At 47.3% G+C, this 21,436-nt stretch overlaps 1 long non-coding RNA gene across 1 annotated transcript; it reads left to right on the forward strand.

Moving 5' to 3' along the window:
* The first annotated feature begins 690 nt into the window (after positions 1-690).
* LOC122365362 lies at positions 691-3,832 on the forward strand. Its single transcript, XR_006253727.1, has 3 exons — positions 691-879; positions 2,358-2,620; positions 3,791-3,832. It is a non-coding gene; the product is annotated as an uncharacterized LOC122365362 (long non-coding RNA).
* Positions 3,833-21,436: the final 17,604 nt, after the last annotated feature.

A 21,436-nucleotide genomic window follows, 5' to 3' on the forward strand; every position in this document is an offset into this window, starting at 1 on the left:
TTTGGTCTTGATGTATGATAAACGGTATTTGTATAACAACGAGCGCCAAAGGCCACGAAACGGGAGTGCGCCATTATTTTGTTTATGCCTTATTTCTACGAAGAGTTTCACCCTTGGAATAATAGAGTTCTCTCCCTTGGAATATCAGTGCCACAGGTCATACAGCGCATAAATGATGACACACACGATTGTTTCATTTTTGTCGAGACTCAGACGTCGCAAGTTTTCGAGACGAGACGTTTCAATTGTTATCCATGTACCTAAACAACAACTTTGACTGTTGATATCAACATCAGTCAAAGTTGCATGGCACTCCTCTTACGTGATGTAGGTACTCCTCTTTCAAACACCCACTCGGGCCGCTGTTCCATGACGGCCAAGACCCCCGATCAGCAGACTGCAATCCTGACGGTCCGCTGCCGCCAGGGGCTACCCACTCAGCGGGGCACGTGAGCGGTCACATGTCCGGCGCCGGCCACCACTGCGGGCACACGCGACAGGTCACGTGGCCTGCGCTGCGCCGAGGTTCCGCCGCCGTCCGATGTCGTCGGCTGAGGAGCAGGCAGTGGGGGTGGTCGGGGTGGTGTGGCAGGCGCGACTGCAGCCGGCCTGCAGTGGTGCATGTAGCGTAGTTTATTTATAAAGAGTAGTGGTCTGCCAGATTAGCTTTTAGTGTGCTAAATGATAAGAACGGTCTGCAGTGGAAGGGATCGTGTCGTTGTCGGTATTTTTAGGAGTGTCGGAAGCGACGACCAAGCAGTGTCGGTGTCGTGTTGCTTTAGCCGACGAAGCAAGTATCAGAGCCGGCGGTAGCTAGTGGCAGAGCCAGCATCGGAAGGATCGTCGGTTGCAGCCACATCTGCAGGATCCGTGCAACAGGTAGGTAGACACGAGCTCTCTACGGAAGGGGGAACTGAGTGTAGAGTCCGAGAATTCCTCTTAGAATGTGCGGGATATCTTCCGACGTTAAACCCACATATAATGCGTATCCCGTCCCATCCGTGGACGGAACGCTGAGTCTTATGCATATTGCAAGGAGGAGAGAAGGGTTCCAGCGGGAGGGGGAGGGGAAGGGGGGCGTGTCACGTCCGGAACCCCACAGTAATCGACTCGTGCTCAACACAGGAAAAGGAGTTTTGAAAATTCCGTAAAATGCCCAAGAAGGTGCGAACTGGTTTTTGGACGGTTGAAACGTATCATCACCGATGTTCCAAGATCACAGTCTCTCTTTTTTTATAACTCGACCCATGAGCACAATGTCATGAATAACCTTTTAGTAGTTGATTTTCGCGTAACGTTTAGCTCCCAAAACTTCCAAATAGGTAGAGGCACAGTTTTTTAACTAACAGTCTATTTCTTAAATCGCTCTAATACATAGGTTCTTGCCTTCATGGTTTTACCGTCATTGTGTTGTTCCCGTCGAGATGCGCCCAGAAGATATTTGAAGAAAAAGGTAAAGGCTCGACGATCTTGAAGATCATGTCCTTGACCTCAGCCTCTAAATTGTTGGATATTCGCAAATAGTTAGGTCAGAGATATGGAAAGTTCGACGTAGGTACGAACTACAACTGCTGCATTCCTTTTTTCGTTCACATGTGCAACACATGTGCACCTCATACGCACCGCAGCGCATGTGCATGTGCGACATGTGACCATGTCGCACGTATAAAAGCATAATCCAGAATTGGAGGATCAAAAGCATGCGATAGCATGCTTTTGCATCCGGAAATTCCCATTGGTGGGTCGCTGAAAAAAAGTTCGGCTGAACCAAGGCTGAACCTGTTTGTCAGTGAGTATGTGAGTATGTGAGTGAGTTTGTCCGAAGCTTTTTTGGACCTGGAGTCAAAATGGGTGGACCGATCGGGACGAAAGTGGGACCGTTTGATTCGTCTCCGGCGAGGTAAACTTTTGGTGCTGGCCTCGGTTCGCTCGGTGCTTCGTGGCACATGCTATTCCGCTTCAAAGTTTCGGTGGCACGAAATTTTTTGTCAAGGCTACAGGTCAACCCGAGGTAACGGGCAAAGCCATACTGGCGGGACACATCGGTAACACCTTGAACCAGTTTCCAGGGGGGTCACCGTCTGCGAGGGGTGCAGGCTGCACGTGCTGGGGTCGGAAAACCGTTTTGACGTGAGGTCCTCTGGCTCAAAGAAATTTTAAGCTATCTACCTCAAAATCGGTTCAATGGTAGTCCCAGGCAAGGCCTCCAAAATAATGCACATTTCATTGGGCTATGGATCCTTCAATTCTGGCCCAAGGCAACGCACGAGCGCTGCCGGCATCTAGTATATGCATGCTCTGATCAGAGATTGTCTAGTCCGAATGCTCGACCCCCGAACACACATCTGATCCCTCAGGTGCACAATGCTGACGATCTTCGAGCGTCGCTGGCGGGGTGGTGCCACACCGAAGACGGCGCCCCCCGCGCGGCACGCCAACTCACTACACCCCGCCCCGCCGCCGCCCCGCGCCATCACTGAACGCACCGAGCACGCAGTCAGTGACGTCACACCGCCCAGCTGGAGCGACGGTGACGTCACTGGAGACGACTGGACTGTGGATGACGTCACTGGCTACCTGCGCCACCCGCGGTACTGGAGACGGCCGACCAAATCCGAAGGTGAGGATTCACTGCACTATCATCTATTCGAACACTGCATGTCCGTCCATCCATATTCGCAGAGTCTACCTGCGTGAATGAAAAAGGCTGACAATGAAAGTTCATTGGTCATTTTATCCGTTTAATCTCAATAATACAACGGAAGGAAAACAAACCGGAAATCGTAATTGCTACCATGTGGCATGTTCCTTCAGGCTTATCTACACGGCAAAGCATTTGTTCAGCGCTGTCAATCGCAGTAGGAACGTGCGGACATAACAAGCTACAAGGTCACGGTGGAGAACACATATTGTGAATAAGCGCATAAAATGTGACGGAGGTTTGTGACGGTATGGTATTTTTACTGTTCCGTCACTGTCACAGTCATGGCTACACGAGGTTGGTCGCAGCCCAAGCTTGAAGCTCGCGCTGGGAATTACCGCTTCACATCGTACAAATGGCGTGAAATATTTCGCCTCATGTTTTTGTATAGTAGTACATTTTTCTGGACATTAGTACAAAACAATTGAACTGGTTAGAATGCTATTAGTTTCAAGATTTTTTCAATGTAATAGAATAATCCTCGATAGAATAATAATGCTATATTAATAGAATAATAATCGTAACTGATAAAAAGTTTTTTTTTGTCTCGGGGAGATAATTCTTTTACTAATTAATTATTTCCTGCCTTCCCATATTCTGTCCATGTACTTCTCTCTCTCTCTCTCTCTCTCTCTCTCTCTCTCTCTCTCTCTCTCTCTCTCTCTCTCTCTCTCTCTCTCTCTCTCTCTCTCTCCTCTCTCTCTCTCCCTCTCTCTCTCTCGCTCTCTCTCTGCCTCTCTCTCTCTCTCTCTCTGCTCTCTCTCTCGCTCTCTCGCTCTCTCTCTGTCTTCTCTCTCTCTCTCGCTCTCTCTTCTCTCTCTTCTCTTCTCTTCTCTCTCTCTCTCTCTCTCTCTCTCTCTCTCTCTCTCTCTCTCTCTCCTTCTCTCTCTCTCCCTCTCTCTCTCTTTCTCTCTCTTACCCTCTCTGTCTGTCTATCTGTCTGTCTGTCTGTTTGTCTGCCTCTCTCTTTCTCTCACTTTCTCTCACTTTCTTTTTCTTTCTTTCTTTCTCTCTCTCTCTCTCTCTCTCTCTCTCTCTCTCTCTCTCTCTCTCTCTCTCTTTCTCTCCTCTCTTCCTATGCCCGCACAGAGGCGTCAGTGGGAGCGGTAGCTACGTATTGGACCGCCACCGGTAAGTACACGCTTTTTTTAAACTTTTTCACCGCCACCACCTATCGCCACACACATAAGAACCACCTCTGGATCTAAAACACTGCCTGCTCACTCGAAAATGTCAATAATGGCATACTGAAACATGACACCAACAATCAACATAAGAGCGTGAGTTCATGTTTATTTCACACCCGTACGCCTGGCCTGGCAACACAGGCACCTGGCAACTAAGTCCGCGTGACCACAACTGACTTCACGTGACGTCACGAAACCTGGCGTGATGCCAATGGCGTGACGTCATCAATTCTCTGTCATGATATGGCGTGATCCTAGCTACGTGCAAACGACACGATCACGTCTGATTCATACTTTCTGCAGAAATCTTTGGCCGAACTAAGGTCAATAGGACAATATGATCCCATCTGCAATAGGGGTGTTTATCGTATCAGATAACACACAGCTCTGACCTCACACTCCTAGATGGATGGCCTGCGTGGTGTTGGTGCTTGTTTAAAAGCCCGAGTGCACGGCCAGGCCGTATGCCTTTTAGCTCGCCTCGGTAGCAATAGGGTTGTTTGCTTCCGTCTGCGAACGCTATAAATTTACACCGGCGACGGACGTTCAACCGTACGAGGAAGCGGCTTGTGCATCACGTGTGCGTTATGAAATGAGTTAAACTAAGAGTTTTGATGAATAACGCTAGTAGAAACATGAAATATGAATGCGATATATTTCAGGATTTATTTATCGAATACGAGGGCAGTGTTTGTCTCACCAACACTGCCTTTTCTAATAGGTTTAAACCTTTGGCGTTGTTTTGTTTTATTTGCTTCAAGGTATCTTTATTTGTTTCAAAGAAAAACCAAGTGATTGATTTCATTATCCCGCGACCGCCTGTGGGGGTCGGATCCGACCCCCTCAGTTTTTCTTAAATAACTCATGAACCGCTTACGCTATCAACTTGAAACTTTGCATACCTTCTCTCCCATCAATTTGACGTGTCCTGGGTAATTTTTAAGAATTTTTTTCCTCAATTTTTTTAGATACATCGATTTTAGTGATGTAACTACACGGCGTTTTCAGTCAAAATTGGTAAATGTTTAAAAAATCGCCAAAAATCGAGGTTAAAAGCAAACTGCAAATTAGGGACATGAATTGACACAGATCAATAAGTACTTTAAATGACTATCTCGGAATTTCCATAAATTGCGTTTTTCACCCCTAAAAATTAAAAAAACTACATTTTTTGGAAAACAGCCAATAAAATGCAAAATTTTGGGAATTTCAAAAAAACGGAATATATGATATAGAGCTCTATTAGAACATTAGATATCCAAATTTCAACTTTCTATCTTGATTTTTGACCCCCAAATTGTAAAAAAATAGTTCCAACATGCATAGGGCATGGTGATGTCATAAACATTTTCGTGATTTAGAGGCACTTCTGAACATCGCATGTGAAAACAAATGGCACCACTAGATTCCTGGGACAAAGTTCGTCTAGAAAAATGCATTTTTATGCCAATATAAAAAGTTGAAAAATTGATTTTTTTCTTAGCCCTCGTTTAGTTATGTATGGTATAAACGATTTTTTATTTTTTATTTATTTCGTCATCCTTCCAACAGGCTGATGCGCCCACTTACAGGAAGGCTCCTGCTCCTCCTCTTCCTTACCCCTTCCCCCTAGGCTACGGCTAACGTGGGAGCCCACCCCACTCCTGGTGACACAGCTGGGGACGACGCCCGCGGAACGGGCGACACCGGGAATCGAACACAGAGCCACCCGCACCGCGGGCCGACGCCTTAACCCTCGCATGTGTGCGGCGTTTGCCAGCTTCTAATGTGTAGGGGGGGGGGGGGTCGGTTGGACCCCCCCCCTTGCCGTTTGGCCCCTGATCGAGCTAGAGCTTCGTGGAAAAAACGAGCGTGTTGCCCGTGACGAGAGGAAGCCGACGATACCCAATTTTAACCCTCGCCGGCCGAGGGGGGGGGGCGGGTGCCGCCCCCCCCCATAGGGTTTTTTCGCGATAGCTCCGAACACGCTGGCGATAAAGAGCTGAAACTTGGCATACCTGACCTTTGATCCAAGCCGCATCTTTTGACACCAACCGCATTTTTGGGTCAGGTCAGGTCACTGACCTATGACGTCATAAGTGAACCTCTGCACGGTCTTCAGATGTCGCAACTTCGCAACGCCCTCACTGCCAGAGGAGATGTCACAGGGAAATGAAACTTGCAGGATCTAGTATCCATTATGAGTCCCACAACTTGTATATCTCGGATTTTTCCTAAAGGTCATATGAGGTCAGGTCATTTTCGTGACCTCACCATTATAAGTCAATGGGGAAAAATTCAAACTGCTATTCTGGCGCCGGGAACGATCTCCAACTATCTCAAGCACACAGAATCGTGATTTTATGCACTCCTTGCAAGGTTAGATGCGTCACTTTTGCAATGTTGACCTTGCGTGACGTCATTTATGACGTCATCAAGGTCATATTAGTTTTTCGTCAATAACTCTTGATCAAATTAAGCTAGCGAGTCGGGAAAGCCACCAATGGACTCAGGAAGACCTGCCGAATCGAATGATATGCGACATGACCCCTTTCGACCAGCTTCGTGACCTGGAGGTGCTGACCTGACCTTGACCTGAGGTCAACACCCCAAGTTGACCTGACCCGGACGAAAAGTATATCATTCGACGCGCCTGAGCGAGACGAACACGATGCTGCCAAAATCGGCGCTCTGCGGCCGTTTTTTGCGAAGTTATTCACCAAAAACTGAACCGTACCTTGGGGCACTTGACCTGACCTCAGAGGTCATCGGTTGACCTAGGACCTTAAAATCGGGTACCAATCTCTGCGTCTCGTAACGGCGCACACGCTCGTTTTTTCCGCGACGCGCTAGCTCCACCAGGGGCGAAACGGCGAGGGGGGGTCGTACCCGCCCCCCCCCCCTCGGCCGGCGCGTATGTAGAAAACCAATAGGTCCGGCGAGGGTTAAGGTCCTAGGTCATTGGTTGACCTTCCAGGTCAGGTCAATGACCCAAAGTCGGGAAAATCGGGACCTGTTAGAAAGTCGTAAAGTGTGGCTGCTAAGGGGTTTTTCGGGGTGCTGATCACGAATATCGTGTTAGTTTTGACCACAGATGATGTCTTGAAGCATTTAGACCAGGTCGAGTCAGGTCAGGTCAGGTCAACCAATAGGCGTCGTGACGGGTATTCGTAGTACGTGTCAACCGCCTCTGACAGCTTCGTAACATGTTACGAAGTCACCAAAACTACTTTGTAAATGTTCAAATGGTTGCTAAATTCGAATTCAGCTCCAAAAACTAGCCTAGAAACATGTAAAACTCGAAAAAGTGACCCGAGGTCACCCGAGGTCACCAAAGGTCAATGACCTGACCTGACCTTCAGGTGACCTTGACACACACGGGAGTAACATCAAATCACATGTTTGAACGTTTGAAACCACGAAAAGCTTGCAAACACGCGACTAGTGCGAGCCGACATACGCGAAATCGCGATTCCGGCCAGACATGGTCTCGGAAAAGAGGTCACAGGTCAAAGGTCATTTGGGTCAGGGTCATGAAATTTTCAGGGTAGGTGTAAAATTGATCAATGCGAGGGTACTGAAAGTTTCGTCGCGATCGGCCGCTTTTTACGCGAGTTATTCGCGAAAAACCATGGGGGGGTCCATCCGATCCCCCCTACACATGCGAGGGTTAACCAACTGCGCCACCAGGGCCGTTGGTTTCAATGCTTTCAATGCACACTTATCACCAGCACAGTGACTTGGGGTCACATATAACCATTACCATCGGATTCGGCGTGAAAAATAAGCCATAAAACATGTGCCGCACGCCCATGTAGCAGAAAGTGAAAACCGTGACCTTTCGTGACCTGACCTGACCTTGACCCGTAATTAGTATGACCCCTATACGCACATGGTACCTTCACTAGGCCTTTGAGGTCATTTTTGGTGAGTTTCGAGCAGCAGCTATCGATTCCGCTGTCCATAAGCCTAATCATGCAATACCCCAGAATTTGACCTTTGACCTGACCTTGACCCGAAAGTTGACCTCAATTTTAAAAATCTTAAGAGTGTTTTGGGAAGGACTTGTAGAGACCTTTCGAACGCCGCCTCGCGGGGCTCAATACGACCATTGGTTCTCGAGATAACAGGGGGGGGGGGGTCGGATCCGACCCCCCAGGCTGTCGTGGGTACGGAAATAGCCCAGGCGATGCCGGGTTAAGTGGAAACGAACCTTATGGTATCCTACCTATGCCCTTTCACAAGCTTCTGGAGCATTTATGCATTAAATACCTACATTCGTGTAAACTAACATACCTACATTCGTAGGGGTTTGCTGTTTTTATTATCCTCATAAGTCATAAATGAATAAATCCAGCCTGACTCATGTAACTCTACATACATCAGTGTCTTTTTTGCCGGTGCCCTTTTGTTGAGTGAACCATTCACTCACAGCTGGCGCGGTTGCGTGTCGACCTACTCCCAGAAACAATCGCTAGCCACAGAGGCTCTGAACGCGGAGAAGCGACTTCTGGACTCGTCATGACGTCGTGGTCATGTTCCGAGCACGTGCTCCTTCGGTCAGTCCAGCTGGCGTCTGGCTGTCGCCGCCACTACCCATCAGCCGCCTTTGTTTTGTTGTTTCGTGTGCGAAGCTGCGGCTACTTTCCGTGCCGCGGTGTTAGTGTCTTGTTTCTCGGGAATCTGCCGCAGTCTCCGCTCCGTCGTGGTGCTACCGTCTTGTGCCCGCCTCAGCTGTTGCAGTCTCCCGGTGTACGCGTCTCCGACAGTGCCGCGTGCAAGGAATTCGGCGCAGTTCCCACATACATTTCTGGTGGTGCGCTCCTCTAACAGAGAGGACCTTCTGAGGACCAGCGATCAATCTTATTTCGCCCGTGCTGTTCTACATTTTTCGCCCGAACGTCGGCGTGAGGTTTCCACAGAGGCACCCTCACACACGCAGACGGGCGGGCGGGCGTTTTCAACATCCCGCCGCGCTAGTCGGCTGTGATTTACTGCCGAGTCAGGTGAGCCTACGCTGGATCCTCGATACGCAAAACGGGGGAGTGGGAGGGGCTTTTGTTCCGAGACGTGCGGGGAATATAAATTTCGGTCGGCGGTGGGAGGAGAGGGGGATATAAAGAGACGTGGTGCTGTTCACATTTTGGCGGCTGCCGATGTTGCGTTGTACCGTAAGTCTGACATTATCAATCCCAAGTCGTGCGTCTCATCGTTCCAGCTTTTCATTGATAGTCCACGCAATAAAACGCCGTCATTGCACGCGTATCTATAACCTTGGGCTGTCACCTTGCATGTATTTAGAAGCTCCAACAACAGCGTGCGCCCAGCCCTACGGGCTGACTTTGTAGATGGCTGATGAAGAGAGTTCAGCACAAGTGGGGAAGTGGGAAGTGGAAACTCTTCAAATTTGACCATTTCAATGCCTTCAATGAAATGCAGTGCAGTGAGGTATTGAGTGATAACTTATCTATCAGTGCTGGTTTTATTGTAAGGTTCATCAATATTCTTTCATAACGTCATGATCATGTTCAGGGCACGTGCTCCTACTGTCAGTTCAGCTGTTGTCTTCCTATCTACTTCCAGTGTTCATCACCTACCTTTGTTTTGTTGTTTCGTGTGCAAAGCTGCACGTTATGTGCATCAAAAATGATTGTTTTCTTCGTAAAATATCACTGGAGTTTACCCTAAAATGTTTTCGAGAAAAGTGACAAACTCACCCTGCTAGGCAATGTCACCCCCGTTTACGGTACTTATTTTCCCTTCTCCGTCAAAATAAAGGCGGTTTGACACATTATCATCGGCATATTAGAAGGGGCAGTGCATGCATCTCAAAACACGGCCCCTAATGCACGGCGATGTTCAGTCAGGTTGTTTTTATTATTTCGACGTGGTCCGTAAAATAAAGTCTCAAATTTCGACGCATTTACCTTTTACGTTAGGTCGCTTGTAGAGATGTCAATCGGATACCAACTTTTTGGTATACCGATACCAAAACCGATACCAACTTGGTATTTGGTATTTCAATCGTAATGTGTTAGGTATTTTGTTGGTATCATAAACCCTCACTGATGTGTAAGAGGCTAAGAAATCGGTAAAAAGTTGGTATTTCCCTCATTTTCTCAAGTTGGTTTGGTTTCGGTATTTTCCCATGGTTTTGCTTGGTATTTGGTTTGGTATCGGTATTCCGATTTTCCATAATTGACATCACTAGTCGCTTGTCTGACGCAGGCCCAGCCCTTATAACGTTATATGTACCTAAACCTGCTCACAGATGGAGGCAGGTGCCTCAGTGTAGGTGGCGCTGCGGTCGAACAGCACCTCCATCGGACATCGCTAGGTCCAGCACTGCAGTCGACGGGAGGCATAGATCGGATTGTCCCCAGATGAGTGGACTTATCTCTTTATATCCGTGGTTTGGTGTGAGCTCGAGGATAAGTGTGGAGAGTGGCGTAGACGAAACCAACTAACGGCTCTTCTTATATAAACCATGACGAGAGACATTATGCAAGATAAGAAGGCTTATTACGCGGTTACACCTACTACCGTCGAGTATTTTATGCTATTCATCGGAAAGCTACCTTGGCATCATCTTGCGAAAGCTAGGTCAAGGGAGCTGAAATGCGTCATTTTTACTGCATAACTTCGTTCAGCTGGAGTAGTAAACGATGAACGTAGCATGCCGTATAATTCCATTCCAATGATAGTTAGACTTCCGTCAAGCGTCGGCCGGTCCTTCAAAGTGGGTTTCTCAAGAACAACTTTTGATAACCGGCAGCTTTCCAAGAGCTATTCAATGCAAGGCAAGTAGACAACACACTGATTTTGTAGAATTATCGGTTTCATAAGACAAACTGCAGCCTGTAAATAACCTATTTTGTTGCGCACAACGCCAATTTTTTTTTTCTAAGCACAACCTCATCCTTGCCTTACACAGGGGTAACTTATTCTGCTAGCTAAAGGTCTACTTAGTCAAGTTCATGTGGCTTTCATGCGTTGTTTCGCCACTGCTACTGGTTTCGTCAGCAACACTTTCCTGTCTATTTTTCTTACCCTACCTCCTCGAGCCACGGCTCATGCCTGGCAGCAGTGAGAGCTCTCCCCAGCCACCGTCTGGCTAATCCCCCGTCTCCAAAGGGAGGGTCGGAGGGCCGGGTATCGGTGGCTGGTGTTGGCTGCTGGGTGCGCCGCATCTGCCTCCGCCGCGTCACTTCAGTAAAGCCACCGAGCTGGTCTCGGGCGGCGGGTGGTGCGCGCTGCGCGACCCGTGGTGCAGGTCACCAGGGGTCACCGGAGGTCACTGGTGATACAGGACGCCGCGCAGGTCGGGCAAAGGACAGTCGTAGTCATTTGAAGAAGTGCAAAGTAGTCGTGGTGAGTAAGTTACGCGAGGTGGTTCAGGAAGACAAAGGCTCCCGATTGAGGTCATTTGAAGTCACTGAAGTTGATTTGCCAGGGTCTTCTGGAGTCCTAGCCAGGTCTTCGAAGTCAGGCTCATCTTCCCAGCAGAGGCACACACAGGTAAGGAGTGCCGTTCAACTGGCATGGGAATAGGGCGCTGTGCTATGGGTGTGAATAGTATTCCATCGTGATGGATTCTGCAAATGAAGGGATAGGATATACCTATTCGTTGGATGATAGGATATATTATCCAGATTAAGCTTGTGTGCAAAATAACAACTATGTCTTGCTTTCAGCAATTATTCGTACAACTTACGTTTGTTTTTCTTTGAAAATATCTACTAAAGCTTTTTGAAGTTGAAACTTTTTACATAAACGATTTTGTTACTATTTTGATGCTAGGAGCTGCGTGATGCAGATGTCTCGTCTCCCTCAATCACCCACCTAGACCAGAGACCGGCAGCCTCTGAAGGGCTGTTGTTCTCAGCAAAAATCGAAACTCACTTTTACCTGATGACGCAATTTGCCCGAGAGCGAATATTTCAATTTATGTCACATGTCAGCATGTTTCAACTGAGGCAACAAATTAACCTACGAATTGCGTTGAATTGTTCCCCAAATGCTGCGTGTGATTGCAGCAATGACAAATCGAATCGTTTATTGTATGATTCGTCCATCCCATCGACTGCTTCCGTATGTTTATTTTACCAGCACCCGTCCCCCAAAACCTTCCACATTTGAGCCTGACTAAGAGCGCCATTTTGTTTTCCCTTGCTTTCTAGGAGAGGGAACACTGAAAAGCCATTTGACATCTGACGGGAGGCTTCTTCAGGTCACCCCAATTGAATGACGGCAATTTCGCTGGCCTGTTATTGCTCAATAAATAAATGCAGGCAATGCAATCATGCAATCGTTTATTGGTGGTGCAAACACTGCGGAGATTGTCTTTGCGGTGTAACTATGATAATAAACAAATAACTGAAATTTGTAGTTACACATGCTTTTGTTGTCCATAGGTAGGTGTTGTTCCTTTAGATAAACTCTTTTTCACGCCAAAGCATTACCATTATTTTAACTTTCCAGGCGGTGGGGGGGGGGCATTTTTTGCCCCCCCTTAGTTTTTTCAATGTATCTCGAGAACCTCTGCGCCGATCGTCACCAAACTCTCAGTACCCTCCCCTGAATAGCTATTGCACATTGTAACCAAAATGTTTCCAAAGGCTATGATAGGTTGGACGCTAATGACGTCAGAGTGACGTCATTTCTGCCATTTTCAACCCTAAAAAAGGTTTCGCGAGAAGAGCTGTCAGGCCTACAGCTTTAGAGATACAGAAAAATGTTCCAGACATATAAGGTGTAGAATTTAGTGGGCTACAAAATTGCTATCACGGATTTTTTGAAACTCATGGATTTTGACCCTCAAAAATAAAAAAACGATTTTTTTAATATAAAAGCCGAAAAATCCAAAAAGTTTTTTGAATTTCGAAAAAACCGGAAGATACGTGATAGTCCCTACCGCCTTCTATCTACATAACAAATTTGAGATCGATACCTCTTTTTTGGGCTAAGTTATAGCGAAAAAACTGTTCAAAATTGATGACGTCAAATTTTCAAATTCAATTTTTAGCAACTCTAGACCTCGTAGCGCAAAAACAAAGATCACCATTAGACTCCCCATGACGAGCTGCAACGAATCAAAACCCATTTTATGCAAAAATATCAACTTTGAAATTTGACCTTTTTTGACCTGACCTTGACCTGACCTCCACCAGAAAGTGACCTAAACCGTACCTTTCAGGTATTTGAACGTTGAGCTGAGCATTGTTAATAAGATTATTAGAAGGATGAATAACCTGTTGCTCATTTCTATCAGAAATAGAAAAAATAAACCAATATATATTCGGGCGTGGCCCTTCTTCAGTGGTACAAGATCACAATAAAACAAGAGAGACGTATGTGACACACATGAGGCAAAATACAATATTTTGAATCAAATCACTCACAGATATTTTGCATGCGCTTCCAAGATAGGCGTCGATCTAGATTTAGATAGTAATAAATAGCTAATAAATGGTGGCACAGTACATACATATGGCACATACATACATATATATAGGTACAGTTCAATACGATACAGGTAAGCTCGGTTTGCATAACAACATTTATATGCCTAGATAGGTCATTTTAACCCATTAATCGAATCATCGTCCTTTACATCGGGGCATGATATTCGCCATAGCCTATACTGTCACCATAGCCTATACCAAGAATAGCACTTTGTATAACATTGCTAACTATTCGACATCAGCCTCATCAGACATCAGACAGTATGGTCACTGTTATGTGTTTGTGAGTTCGAGTGCATGAGCGTAAATGTAGGTGTGTGTGTGTGGGGGGGGGGCTATGTTTGTGTATGTGTTAATCGTGGATATGTAAGTGAATATGTAAGTGAAGATTGGGGGATGAATGGGTAAAAGCAAGAAAGAGTAAGGGAATTAGTCCCGACGATGTGTGAGTGAAGGCGTCAAATAATGTGATCTAATCAAAATCTAAGTATGTACTATCTGGCGTGATCACAAGACCGTCTATAGCTCTGAGTATGGTACTGGCTTGATGAGCGTCCAAGATGATGTCATTGTGTTGAGTGTGGGGCGATGATTGCGAATTTCGATGGACTCGGCGATCTTCAGCTCAGCTACGTCTTTGCAGCTACGCCCGAATATATATTGGTTTATTTTTTCTATTTCTGATAGAAATGAGCAACAGGTTATTCATCCTTCTAATAAACCGTACCTGATGGTCTTATAACCAACACCATTGAGTTGGAAATGAAAAACTGGCCATAAAACATGCATCGCACAACCTCAGTAAAGTTGGGTTCATGTGGTGACCCTTGGTGACCTTTGGTGACCTGACCTGTGACCTGACCTGGTATGACCAGTGACCTCTAATAGCAGCATATGTACTTGACAACTGACGCCCTATCGCTGATTTTCGACAAAAATGCGTTTTACTCGGTGTTATAGCGCTTTCCCTAGAAGCCCCGTGAACGGTGAAACATTTTACCTTTGACCTGACCTGTGACGTCATCTGTGACCCGAGGTCAATGAAATTTTGTTTTCCATGACAAATTTGACATGGCTATCGAACGCCGTTTGAATTTTTCGGATCCGTCCGGTAGTTTCGGAGATACGGGGGGGGGGGGGTAATGCCCCCCCCCCACCGCGCGGAAGGTGGCCGGGAGGCCCACCGCCTGCCGGGTTAATGTTTTTCATGGTTCATGAAAATTAAGCTATCCACGAAGAGCACATACCTCATAATTCGATTAGCAATAGGTACGGTTCTCCAGGGTATTAGTCGTTGGTCGCTCGGCGAGCGGGAGGGCAACCAGTTCCGCCCCTGTATCGCGTGACCCCTTGCTCCGCCCAGTTACGCACGAGCGTACTCCACGCCGCGTAGTAGCGTGGGGAGGGGAGCGTTAGAATGGTGGCATGTGTAGAGGCTAGAACCGGTTTCCACCGCCATGCCACCGCCCAGCGACATGGGGCGGGGTCAGTGACCAGGGCGCAGGGAAAGGTCAGAGGTCAGCTATAACGTAGAGCTTTGTGTCTCCCTCCCCTCCGCGTGTAACGACCGCACGACAGCGGCCGGCCGCCAATCAGGCTTGACATGTCAAGGTCACCCGCAGTCAACAGGCTCAGAGGGCTGGTCGAGTGCGTGTCCGTGGCTGACGACAGTCTCGACCATGTGTTATGGTGCCGATAGACTAGCGTGGGTAATAAGTTTTTGTTGAGTGCATATGGCTGCTGGGGTGTGTCATTTTGATATGATGCTTTGTAACGCGTGTAACGCTTTGTAACGCGTATGATACGCTTAAAACCTCGCTGGCAGTGGCCGAGAGGAGGGGGGGGGGAGGGGCGGGGAGGCGGGTGCCGCCTCCACATGTTTATTTTTGTTGATAGCTGCGAGAGCTGAAATTTGGCATGCCTGACCTTTGATTCAAGCTGAATTTTTATGACAGCAGCTGTATTTTCACCCTCGCCCATATTGGTGTTTTGCCAGCGTCTATCGTAAAGGGGGGGGGGAGGAGGGTCCGTTGGACCCCTTTGCCGTTCAGCCCCTGATCGAGCTAGAGCTTCGCGGAAAAAGAGCGTGTTGCCCGTGACGAGAGGAGGCCGATGATACCCAATTTTAAGGTCCTAGGTCATTGGTTGACATGTCAATATAACTCAAAAGTCGGGGAATCGGGACCAGTGTTAGAGCTTCGTAAAGTGAAGCTGTTATAAGGTTTTGCGGGGTGCTGATCACGAATTTCAAGTTAGTTTTGATCACAGATGATGTTTTCGTGCATTTAGGCCAGGTGGGGTCAGGTCAGGTCAGGTCACATGTTACGAGGGAACCAAAACTACTTCTTAAATGTTCAAACGGTTTCTAAATGCGAAATCAACTCCAAAATCTACCCTAGAAACATGTAGAACTCGAAAGAGTGAACAACGGTCATCAAAGTTCAGTGACCTGACTGAACTTCACGTGACCTTGATACCCACTAGAATCCATGGGATCAACATCCTTTCACATGTTTGATCGCTTAAAGCCACAAAAAGACAATAAAACGCGCTCTTCTCGAAATACGCCAAAACGCGACTCCGGCCAAACATGGTCTCGGAAAACAGGTCACAAGTCAAAGGTCTTTTGAGTCAGGGTCATACAAATTATAGGGTAGGCGTAATATTGATTAACTCGATGGTACTGGAAGTTTCGTCGCTATCAGTCGCTTTTTGCGCGAGTTATTTGCGAAAAAACTAAGGGTAGGAGGTCTGTTCGACACCCTCCTACAAGTGCGAAGGTTAAGGTCAGGCCGTTGACCAATGACGTAAAAAGTGAACCTCTGTAAGGTCCCAAAATGTCGGAACGTTGCAGCACCCTTCGTGCCAGGGGACTTTTCAACGGGGAATGAAGGTTATATGATCTAGTACTATCTCCCAGAGGCCTCACAACTTGTATGTAGCTATCTCGTATTTTTCTCAAGAGTCACCTGAAGTCAGGTCGGTCACGCAACCTCACGATTAAATTAATCAATTGGGAAATATGAAAGCTGTTATTTTGGCGCCGGGAGCCATCTAAAGCTGTCTCAAGCGCATTAATTCGCAATTTTATACAATCTTTGCAAGCCCCAGCGGCCAGCATTCACTTTTCCATTCTTAAAGTTAGGCGACTTTATTTATGACGTCACTAAGGTCACAGGAGTTTTCACCAAAAAGTCCCGATCAAATTGAGCTAGCGAGTCGGGAAGCCACCAGTGGACTTGTAAGGACCTACCGAATCTAAGAAGCGATATGACCTCCTTGGGCCAGCTTCGTGGCCTGAGTGGCTCTGCCCTGACCATGACCTGATGTGAACACCCTAAATTGACTTCAACAAAAACAAAGCGTGTACTATTTGACGCGCTTGAGCATGCAAAACTCGATGGTGCCATTATCTTGGCTCTGTAACCACTTATGGTGGTTGTTTACCAAAAACCGATCCCGCGATTTGGAGCACTTCTACTGACCTCAGAGTTTATCGGTTGACCTGAGACATTCAACTCGGGTACCAGTTGCTGCATCTCATACGACGCACGCGCTCAGTTTTATCCGCAAGGCGCTAGCTCAATTAGGGGCAAAAAGACGGAGAGGGGTCGTAATGCCCCCCTCCCTCGGCCGGGGTATATGCAGAAAACCCAAAATTCCGTTGAGGGTTAAGCACTGAAGTGATATATTATGATGCGAGAAGGTATAGGTCAAAACGAGTATGCACACGAGCGGGTGTGAATAAAACTGTGTTTGAGGTATGCCTTTTTTACTAAACATTCGATTTGTTTTAGTAATTGGTAAGAACAGATACAACCAAGAAGAGCGCCCCTGAAGAAAAGGTGGCGCACCGGACGAGTGCGGTTTTAAGGTCTAAGGTCAGTCGGGGACCTCGAAGTTCGGACCAAGCGCTGCATGTTAGGGGTGAAAAAAAATGGGGACAAAAAAGCATCCCGATTTTGGCAGCATCGTCATGCTTTGTCACGTCACTCATCCACTCCCTCGGCCCAAATATTAACCTTCGCCCTGGTGGGGGGGGGCCATTTTGGCCCCCCCCTGTGGTTTTTCAGCGATAACTCAGAAACCACTTGAGTTAGCGCCCTGAAACTTTGTATAGCTGTTTATTCAACATTTTTACATCATGTCCTTTTTTTGGGGGTTCGGGTCAGGTCAGGTCAGGTCACAAGGTCACCAAAACTGACACCACCTCTAAAAAAGTTCAAAGCTCTCTCAAAGGCACAGCTTTTATCCGATCGATGTAAAATTTACAGTACTTGAAGATGTCACCCAGCTCTACAAAATGGCTATCTCGGATTTTTTATAAATGTGACCTAAGGTCAGGTCAGGTCATCGCTGCTCCCCATTATAAGTCAATGGGAGAATCGAAAAGTAGTTGTTTTTCAGCTAAATCGGGCGTGATTGTTCCTATATTTCGTTATTGAAGTGTCTTGGGTCAGCAAATCACAGCCCATGTGAAACCATTTGCTTGTGACCTCGCTGAGGTCACGCTAGGTCATCTCCCTGGTCACCAGAGGTCACCAGCGGTTTTTCTGCACTTACTTGTTATTGAATAGAGATAGAGACTCCGTTCGACGTTTATCGTGTTTGTCTCGTCAATGCGGATCGAATGATATGCAGCATGACCTATTTCGGTAAGGTCATGACCTTGACCTGAGGTCAAATTTTCAAAATGACCTTTCGAGGTCAAACTATATATCATTCGACGCGTCTCGACGAGCCAAGCACGATGGTGCATGAATCGTTTCTCTATTTTCTCGTGAATGCATGCTATAGTTAAAAACATTTTCAACGAAATTTGCCAAGTTGACCTTGCATGACCTCTGTAGGCCAAACCGTTGAGCTGAGGTCAAATCTGACGAACCTTGGCGAAAGAGCTTGAAAAGAGCTATCGATTGCTTTTTTCCGCGGCTCTCTAGCTCTTCTAGTTTCCGAGCTACAGCGGAATATGTCCGGCAACACCGAAAACACTGAAATTTGACCTATGATGACCTCTAGCGACCTCAATATTGACCTTAGCGAAAAAATGACCGAAATACTTTCGAACGTACTTGTTATGGGCTTTCGTTTGCTTTTTTCCGCGTCTTCCTAGCCCTCTTCGTTTTCGAGTTAGACGGGGGGGGTCATTTTGCCCCCCCCCCACCAGGGCGAAGGTGGCTCAGACCCACACCAGGGCGCGGGTTAAACCGGTTTACATAGCATTTTTGACGAGGCTCTAGCTCGTTAATTTGGCGATAATTTCGATGCAGTGGTTTTCAAATATTTAGAGGGGATCATTTTGTAAATTGTCAAGCACCATTGGCATCTTTTGCAACATCACGGACGGAGATATAAAGCTTGCAACAAACCCTATGTAAACGCGTCTATTATTTCCTTTTTGTATGAGTTCTGGCATAATCCCGCCCATTATGCTGCATGTTGTTTGCTATGAAAAAACAATGCATGTTCAGCTACGTTCTACGCAGTACGCACTAACCTAACCACCATCCCATCATCCACCACTAGCCACCATCCCGTTCTGTGCTCCCTTCCACCCCCACGAATCAGCCGAGATACTAGTCAGTCGGGCTAGCGCTATCCTATCCTCCCTTCCTGACTGCACAGCGCTAAAACCCAGAGCCGAGACTTCCCGAGCGCGACCTCTGACCCCACGCGGTCCGAAGGGTCGGCCGATGCCTAAGGGCGCGCCGCGCGCCGGCCACCCGGATAGCCTCTGCCGAGTCTCCCTTTCATACACCGTTTACTACGCGCTCGATTCATTCATGATTCTGTGTTTCCGCGCTCCTGTCGTTAGATGGCTCTACTGATGTCATAGGCGATCCCAGGAAGATTGCGGCCAGAATACCCCAAACGGCAGAAAATGAGGTTTTTGGTGAATATCTCGGAAAGTATTTGGCATACAACGATGCCATTTCACAGTCTCGTGGTAAATGTGCATACACATAATTCGGGTTGAGACTTATGCATTTGAACATTATATAGGACCAGATATGTCCGAAAAAGCAAAACCAACAAGACTTTTACTGGAGAACCGTACTCTGATGATGACATTTCCAGTGAACACGGAAGGATAATGTGTTCTTAAACTCGAATTCCACAAAATACCGTCAAGCATTCAAATAATATCAATCACTCGGCCCCACCTTCACCGGCCACTCCTCAGCCATATACATACCACTCTGTAGTCTCAGTCAATGCTGCAAGCGTGTGGTCCGAGCGGGAGACCCTCTCTCCCCTCCCACTCCTCTCTCCCCTGACGTAGTGGCATCGGTCGCCGGTTCAGCTCTACAGCTAATCTGTGGGCTAGCCGGCGCTCCATGCATTCTCGGCTGACTGTCGCCGCAAATCCGGCTTAGTCGGTCACCGCACAGCGGCGCCTCATAGACTCGGGGCTGGAGGCCGTGTAGAAACAAACTGAAGCTGGTATAGCTTCAAAGCACTCGGTTAAGTCTTGTCTGCACTGTTAGAATCGGCGGTTAATATGAACTCGTTTTTGGTGAGTCGGCAAAGGAGCTTGAGTCTTTTTTTAAGAAAAAAAACAAGCGATACCTTACAAAATACTAGCCTCATACATACATCATTTGGAATGGGAATTAACTAACCTGAAAACGATAAAAAAAAAATGAGAGACGGGGATGGTCTCCAACACACTTCCTGTATTCATTTAGACTGCTTCCGAGGAAATTGAACAAAAGTACCATGTTCAGACGAGCACATGCGGGCTGCTAAAGCTGATCACAGTCGCGTTCGTGTTTACTTATCACTGCCAACTGACTGGAATCCTTCACGGAAAAGTGCCAAATCCCGCCCTAATCCCGGTAGAGTCTCCTCAGTCTGTGTGTGCGTGAATCGTCAGCTGAGTAGTGCCTTATCCGGATCGGCAGAGCCATGTCACGTGATGTATTTGATGACGTAATCTGGGTGATCTGCCCGGCTGAATTTCGGCGGAGTTTTGGACGGTTTTGGCGAAGTAGTGCTGGTCACTGACCAGGCGAATCGTGCAGGAATTTACTGTAGTTTGATATCAAATGCAGGTCGGCTGGGGCTGGTAAGCCCTCGATAACCTCTTTTTGCGTCGGTTTTCAAATAATTTTGAAATGTGCTTACACTGCTTACAGCCTCAAGCTGACAAAACTAAGTGTTTCGCAATTACATTTTGCTTCCTGGCTCATGGTTCGCCAGAAGTAAGCACATTGTAATGTAAAAACGTCTGTAGCGTAATGCGTATAACCGTTCACGTAAGTTACGTAATCAGCATGGCCCCTGCAACAAGAAACTGACGGATAGAAACACCGGCATCTCGAAGCGGTCGACATGTTTCTTATCTTCACCGTGGCCTGCTGCCTGCTGGTAATTGGATTGTCATTCTCTTCAAGGTTGCAACACTGGCCGTGATTTTAACAATGACAATCCACTTAGGTGTGGATGGGCGATCGCTTCCAAAGTTGCCACTGGCAGAAATAATTTAGGCTGATCTTCCGCGTCGCCAGATTAGACTAACCCAACACATCGCTGTTTTGGCAACAACAAAATTTGAATTTTTTGTGGCGTCACTCATGCGTCCGTATAATATTATGCCAGTAGATACAGGAAGACAGTGATTGATCCAAAAGTCATCACAAAAGTAAAGCGATAAGCGTTTTCTGGCAACTTCTCTCTGTGATTTCTACTTTAGGATTCTGACACGTGTATGTCATGAGAAAAAGGTCGTAAAGAACTGCATGCGGTGCGACTTAGGTCGGCTCATTAGGATAGCATCTCGACGTTTCTGCTCAGACTCTTCAGATGTAACCGCGCGGATTTCCAGAGACAAATGCCATGAATTCCCAAAGACGAGATGAATCAAAACTGATAAATGGCTCAAACATGCAGACAGTGACAAAGGCTGCGGAACGGGGAGGGCACCGGGGCACCATGCCCCCTTGATTTTGGCATTTTAACATTAGCCCTATGGGCGTTGCATGGAAAGAATGGGTCCAAAAGTCGGCAGTGCCCCCTTCCCCCTTAACCCGGCAGTTGCTGGGGTATTTCGCCACCCACCGTTTGCTGGGGGGGGGGGGCGTTAAACGCCCCCAGCCGATAAC

This window comes from Amphibalanus amphitrite, unplaced genomic scaffold (genome assembly GCF_019059575.1).
Source record: "Amphibalanus amphitrite isolate SeventyFive unplaced genomic scaffold, NRLGWU_Aamphi_draft 000735F_arrow, whole genome shotgun sequence".
In the NCBI taxonomy this organism is placed as follows: Eukaryota; Metazoa; Arthropoda; class Thecostraca; order Balanomorpha; family Balanidae; genus Amphibalanus; species Amphibalanus amphitrite.